Source organism: Rhagoletis pomonella, unplaced genomic scaffold (assembly GCF_013731165.1).
Source record: "Rhagoletis pomonella isolate Grant_MI unplaced genomic scaffold, Rhpom_1.0 Rhpom_scaffold_00012, whole genome shotgun sequence".
Classification (NCBI taxonomy): Eukaryota; Metazoa; Arthropoda; class Insecta; order Diptera; family Tephritidae; genus Rhagoletis; species Rhagoletis pomonella.
This window is the reverse complement of record NW_023458566.1, coordinates 19,651,868-19,658,322: the sequence shown is the minus strand read 5'-3', so window position 1 is coordinate 19,658,322 and position 6,455 is coordinate 19,651,868. Positions and strand designations below refer to the sequence as shown.

Genomic DNA, 6,455 nt, shown 5'->3' with positions numbered 1-6,455 from the left:
GCTGCTGCTGTTAATCAACCAAAGCAACAGTCGCAGAATGCGAACTCTACTAGTGTATTACCAAGGCCAGAGAACGTAAAGCATAAACAACAATCGCAGAGTTTGAATATGATGAGTACAATACAAAAACAAAACTTCGATCACCCGAAAGCTACTGTATTGGAGTCAATGCTCAAGTCTGTGCTTGATGAAGTCGTTGGTCTTAAAGCAGAGAATTTGCGAATGTTCTCTTTGCTGCAAACATTGTACGATGATAAGAACATCTTGTTAAAGAAAGTTGATGATCTCCAAGCTGAGCTGGGCACTTTGATGAGTATAATATGCAAAAAAACTGCACTCTTGCTGTGGACGCTGCTGATATTGAAAACATCCCTCCGGCTGCTTCTGTTATCTCTACTGATGCTGGTACCATTGCCGTTGACGCCGCTGTTGAAGTTGTGAGTGAAACCGCCGCTGGCGCTGCTGCTGCCGTTGATAACATTCTCTCTACTGCTACTTCTACTAGCAATGCTGCTCTGCCCACAACTAATATGCTCTATTCAGATGTTGTTGGTAAAATTACTGCTGCTAATACTAACGCTGAGACTGTGACTGTTATGGCACCTGCACTCAACCGTTCTCAGCCTACATCTTCCATCGCATCGAAGGCTCAGTTGCCTGCAGTTGGTGTTAGCGCAAAAAATATGAATACTGTACAACAAAATAAATTACCCAAGCGTCGTATTCTAGTTGTTGGAAATAATAATAATAATGATAATGTCGAACTTGATGTTGTTATCAAAAAGAAGTGGGTGCATGTATCGGCTTTTAAGCCAACTGTGACTGCTGATAGTAACATTGCTTATGTATCAAAAAATTCTGGCATCGATAGCAAACATCTTGCGTGTTTCAAACTTATAAAGAAAGGTTCATCTCTCGATAACATTCGCAGTGTAAATTTTAAATTTGGAGTTTTGCCGTCATCTTATGAGAAGATTATGAATCCTAATGTTTGGCCTTCGGGAATTAGTATTCGCCCATTTCAAATTTTTCAAAGGGAAGGAACCACTGAACCGACCAAATAGCTCTGCAGATATAAATTGCAAATCTCGTAATCTTAAAATCGATTTCCAAAATATGTCTGGAATGCGTACTAAAACGAAGGAAGTGTATTTAGCGACCTCGCGAGCTGAATATGATATTTATGTATTTGTCGAAACCTGGCTTAACTCAGACTTCTTTGATGAAGAGTATTTTAATCCAAATTTTTTTCAAATTTATCGAAAGGATAGAGACGCTATAAAAACTGGTCACCGTAAGGGCGGTGGTGTTTTAATTGCCGTTAAAAGCTGTTTACGTTCTTCAAATATTCAACTATTGGATGGCGACTCTCTTATTGATCAACTGTGTGTGTGTATTTTTGGCCTTGCTCGTATATTACTGGTATGTGTGTCTTATGTACCACCAATTAGTACGGATGATCTGTATAGTTGTCATGTTAATAATATAATGCATCTTGTTGAGCATAATGAGAATTGTAATTTCTGCTTCTTAGGTGATTTTAATCTCACTGATTTGAAATGGTCATATTTGCAAAACAATGATATTTTAACTCCAACAAATATTAATAGAGCTCATGAGATTTATTTTATAGATAGTCTCCTTAGCTTTAATCTCATTCAAATCAATACATTTTTTAATAAATTGAATAAAATTTTAGATCTTATTTTTGTTGATGAAAACTTAATATTTAGTTTGAATGAATGTGGTTTTCTGATTAGCGCCACTGATAAACATCATGTGCCTCTCATCGTATCACTAGAATTCTATGATATTTTTTCCATTGAAGATAAAAATTGCGACTCTTTCGACTTTCGTGGTGCCGATTATAATGAATTAAATGTTGCTATTTCAGATGTAAATTGGAAGACTATTCTGAATTCGCAAGATGTTTTTTTGTGCTATGAATCTTTTCTACATAAATTGACTGAATTATTCACTAATAAACTTTCACTACTACCGCCTCGACTTCATAAACTCCCGTGGTATTCTTAAAATCTTAAAGCTTTAAAAAACAAAAGAAATAAATACTACAAGCTGTATAAGGAACGCAACATCATTAGCTTTAAAGATAAATATTACTATTATATGAAGCAATTTAACGTCTTAGACAAATTTCTATATAATAAATATATAAACAGATTTGAATCTGAGCTGAAAGTAAACCCCAAGGCCTTTTGGAACTATATTCGCTCTAAAAGAGGTGGGTCCAATATTCCAACTTGTATGCACTTTAATGGGAAGAGCTCACAGTCGCTTACCGATTCTGTCAATTTTTTTGCAGAGTTTTTTAAATCGAATTTTGTTACAGATGACGAGTTTGTTAATACTTCAGTAAATTTCCCTCCTCATTCTTCCTTAGATTTTGGGTCTCTAACCTTAACAGAGTTAGATATTTCGATTGGTATTTCCTGTCTTAAATCTTCCATGAAAAGTGACAATGATGGTCTTTCTTCATATTTTTTAAAGCAATGCGTCTCATCCATCTGTGTCCCATTATGCATAATTTTTAATCTTTCTCTTTCATTAGGCTTTTTTATTGATCGTTGGAAGATTGCATCCATTACCCCAGTTTTTAAGTCTGCAAGTAAGAATGATGTCTCAAATTATAGGCCTATTTCCAAGTTAACAGCTTGCTCCAAACTTTTTGAAATAGTCGTCAAAGATAAGCTTTCTTTCGCTACTAAGAGCATATTAGAACCTCGTCAGCATGGTTTTGTTCGCGGTCGCTCAACGGTTACTAATTTAGTGACTTTTTCGGAATATTGTGTCTCATCCTTCAAATGTGGGTCTCAGGTGGACTCTATTTATACAGACTTTTCCAAAGCCTTTGACAAAGTTTCCCATTCTATTTTGTTACGTAAGTTGGAGAGTCTTGGTTTTCACTCGGTATTTTTGTCCTGGTTGAAATCTTATCTTTCGAACAGATTGTTGTTTGTTGAAATTGAAGGTTACAGATCTAACAGCTTTATTGCAACTTCCGGTGTACCACAGGGTAGTGTCCTTGGCCCTCTGTTATTTGTTTTATTTATAAATGATATTGGGAACTGTTTTAAATATTCCGAGTTCCTCCTCTACGCAGATGACCTTAAACTCTTTAAAAAAAGTACTTGTGTCTCTGATACACTTTATCTACAACATGATCTGGATAATGTTATTACTTGGAGTCGGGTAAATAAATTATCACTGAACATTAATAAATGCTACCATATGACCTTTTCTAGGTCTTCAAACATCATCACCTCGACTTATAGTATTTTGAACCATAAACTGACCTCAGTCAATGATTTTATAGATCTGGGTGTTGTGTTTGACTCGGGTTTCACTTTTACAAATCATGTTAATTACGTTATCCCGAAGGCGTATAGCAACTTAGCATTTCTGCGTAGATATGCTAAGGATTTCAAAGATCCTTATACCAGGAAAACTCTTTTCAATGCGCTGGTACGTTCTAAATTAGAGTATGCATCTATAATATGGAATCCAATATATAGCCTTTATGCTAGTAGGCTTGAAAGAGTCCAGCGCAAATTTGTTCGCTTTGCCCTACAGCCGCTTAACTTTTCTGAGCCTTTACCGGCCTATAATTCTCTCTGTAAGCTTATTGATGTAAAATCACTGGAAAGTAGAAGACTTATCCAGTCACTGATGTTTATATATGATCTGGTTAATGGATATATTGATTGCCCTGTTTTACTTAACCAGATTTGTTTCAATGTTCCAAACAGAATTTTGCGTATTCAACTACCTTTTTGTATGCTTCCAGTTAAGGCAAATTACTTTACTCTAGCACCAATATATAGAGCCCTCACAGAGTTTAATAAAATCTCAAAAATTGTAAATATTGAGTTTTCATTGCCGAGATTGATATTTAAATCTAATATTGAAACATTGTATAATTAATATAATTTCTATTATTCTAACCTATTATGTAATCTAGTCTGTAAGATTGTTAAAGTCATAGACTAAAAATAAATGAAATGAAATGAAATGAAATGAAATGGTTGGGGCTGAAACAAATGCTTCTTGAGTGTACCAAGCAAGAAAGTAAAGGTGAGTACGGACATAGATAAAGAAAAGGATAAAGGCAAAGGTAAAAATAAAAACAACAAGTAAGAAAGTCTAAGTTCGGGCGGAGCCGAACATTAAATATCCGGCGCAAGTATTAAATATATATTTTTTTTTACCTTTCCGAAACCTACCGCTAGATGGTAAGCCGGGGTGTATCAATTTTGAGTAAATTAGCGTCCTTCAATTTCGAAATATTGAAGTTTCAAGCATTTCTGAAATTTACCGTTATATGAAAAGCGGCCTCAATTTTAGTCCGATTTCAACAATTTTCAACGGTTTGCTTTTATGTGGCAAGCACAATAACCATACCGAGCTTGGTACAAATTGCTAGAACTGTTAGCGAGATACATATATGTGATCACAAGTGGGCGGTGCTACGCCCATTTTCCAAAATTTTGTCATAAACGTATTTCTTGGTAAAGAATTGTTGCAAGCATCAATTTTGAATAAATTTGCTCTAATATTTACTGATTTATCGAAGATTTTGTATTCCTCTAAATTACCGTTATATGGGATGTGGGCGTGGTTATTGTCCGATTTTAAAAATTTTCGGCCATTTAGTATGCTGTACCAAGGCCAATATTTGTGCCAAGTTTGGAAGAAATTGATGCAGCGGTTACCAAGTTATACACATGTAACCATAAGTGGGCGTGGCTACGCCCATTTTCAAAAAAATGTTAATATTCTTATTTTACGTCTAAAATTTATCATAAATATCAATTATGAGTGAATTATCTTCAGTAGTTACTAAAATATCGCAGTTTTCGTATTTCTGGAAATTACCGTTATATGGGAAGTGGGCGTGGTTACAGTCCGATTTCGCCCATTTTCAATACCAACCTACCTTGGATTATCTCAATTTTTGCTCGAGTTATCGTGTACACGGACGGACGGACAGACGGACAGACGGACGGACAGACAGACATGGCTTAATCGATTTCTTTTTTCATCCTGATCATTTATGTATACATTTGTCTATATCTATCTCGATTCGTAATGGCTGTTACAAACAACCGTTATGTGAACAAAATTAATATACCCTAGTGCACAAGTGCGTTCGGGTATAAAAACAAAGATGCGTAAAGACAAAGGCAAAAATGAAGGTAAATTTAAACACTTTACTTATATAAGGGCAAAGGTGAAGAGGAATATGTAGATGAAGAAAATGATAAACATAAAAGTAAAGAAAAAGAAGAGGATGAGGATACCGAGTTATCGATATTTTTAACGATTTTGTTATCGATATTTTTATCGATTTTGTTATCGATATTTTTATCGAATCCGCTATCGATGTTTTTATAAATGTATAAAGATAAAACTGAAGATAAAGGAAAACAGAATAAGATAAATGTCATTAACAAGGGTAGAGATGGGGATGTAGATAGAAAAAAGTATATATACATATAACCTTAAGCAAAATCAGATGTACATATGTATGTACATATGTACTTACATACAGATACATATGCATATTGGTTATGAGACAAAATAGGTATGTAACGTAAGTTTCACTTCTCCAGTGTGGCACAGGCGCACTTTCTTTTTTTTGTGACAAAACTAATATTTCGGGAACCCGAACAGCTGGTGAAATAAATTTAACCGTATTTTAAAGCTATTTTGAGACGGAGAATTCTGCAAAAAAAGGCTTGTTGAATAAAATAAAATTGACCTCTTAATGACCTTCAAATACATATATGGGGGCTTCAATTTGTTCCTTTTTGACCTCAAAACACTATGCTATGAAATTTTCATAAGATTTTTATTAGATGTTATATACTTGCGTCGAGGAATCCATTTACATACATGATCGCAAGAACTAGACAACTTATTTTATTTTTTTAATGTTCATTTATTGTTTTTAGGTAAAAAAAAATATTTTGAAAGTTATTTGAAGGTTTTGTTAAATAAAAACTTACCTTAAAAGCGAAAGTAATTTTTTTAAATATTTTTTATTTTTTTTTATTTTTCAGTTCCTTTGAACATAGAAACAGATTCCTTGTCAAGATTTTGCCGAATTTTTGCGATTAAAAAAAATAATCATTTTTCAAACCCTAAAAACTTGTTTAAAATTTTGAAATTTTTTGTATGCCTTTATTTTGTACGTAGAACAAAACAGGGCTGCCCATTCAAGATTTAGATGTTGACATTTTTAAGGGCTACCCTAGTGTATATTTTGCCCATGTATATTTTTGAGCTGTTACCAACGTTCATTATGCGACAACAGTTATGAACCGATATAAAATTTATATTGAGCACTTTTTATTTAATTTATTTGAATTTTTTTTATTTTTTTACTCCGACCTTTTTCTATCGCCATCAGTGTGGTCCCCAAAGCTCCATCCATT

General features: G+C 34.0%; 1 protein-coding gene across 1 annotated transcript in view; it reads left to right on the top strand.

Moving 5' to 3' along the window:
* The window catches only part of LOC118748041 (cell wall integrity and stress response component 2-like), a 100,778-nt gene that overhangs the window by 20,268 nt on the left and 74,055 nt on the right, over positions 1–6,455 (top strand). The window lies entirely within an intron of this gene.